Source organism: Grammomys surdaster, unplaced genomic scaffold (genome assembly GCF_004785775.1).
Source record: "Grammomys surdaster isolate TR1022 unplaced genomic scaffold, NIH_TR_1.0 125216, whole genome shotgun sequence".
NCBI lineage: Eukaryota > Metazoa > Chordata > Mammalia > Rodentia > Muridae > Grammomys > Grammomys surdaster.
In genome coordinates this window covers 233,553-233,886 of record NW_021620106.1, presented here as the reverse complement: position 1 = coordinate 233,886, position 334 = coordinate 233,553, and the positions used below count along the sequence as shown (strand labels likewise).

General features: G+C 29.0%; 1 protein-coding gene across 4 annotated transcripts in view; it reads right to left on the bottom strand.

Annotated features, from left to right (window-relative positions):
* Positions 1 to 334, bottom strand: part of Klhl18 (kelch like family member 18) — a 64,926-nt gene that overhangs the window by 25,210 nt on the left and 39,382 nt on the right. The window lies entirely within an intron of this gene.

The window sequence follows — 334 nt, the reverse complement described above, 5'->3', positions numbered from 1 at the left end:
TGTGTGTATATGTATGTATATATATATATACATACATATACACACACATATACACACACATACACACATACACATACATATACACACACATACATACAGACACATACATATACACACATACACACACATATATATACATACATATACACACGTATACACACAGACACATACATATACACACATACATACATACATATACATACACACATACACACACATATACACACATACATATACATACATACATACATACACACATATATACACATACACACACATATACACACATACATATACATACATACATACATACACACATATATACACATACACA